Source organism: Halyomorpha halys, unplaced genomic scaffold (genome assembly GCF_000696795.3).
Source record: "Halyomorpha halys isolate HHAL.00 unplaced genomic scaffold, Hhal_1.1 Scaffold1449.1, whole genome shotgun sequence".
Classification (NCBI taxonomy): domain Eukaryota; kingdom Metazoa; phylum Arthropoda; class Insecta; order Hemiptera; family Pentatomidae; genus Halyomorpha; species Halyomorpha halys.
In genome coordinates, this window is record NW_027115160.1 from 9,111 (window position 1) to 9,399 (window position 289).

The window sequence follows — 289 nt, forward strand, 5'->3', positions numbered from 1 at the left end:
CTGAAAGCCTGTGCCAATCTCCTATACCGAGAAATCGCCCCTCCCCCCAAGACCTGGGAGGTGGTAAAGCACGGTCTCCTTGGTCGACGTCCTCGCCGAGGGAAGGACTTCTGGCTCTGCAGCCTGAAGTCACCCACACCTCAACACCACCAGCCGGAATGGCCCCTCCCCATTCTCTGTTAGCTACCCGGCTATCACGCCACTCATGTACAAACCGCCTTCAGCGGACAATGTTTTCCTCATCTTATAATGCCATCAGGCAAAACAAGATAAAATGTAAATATGTGTA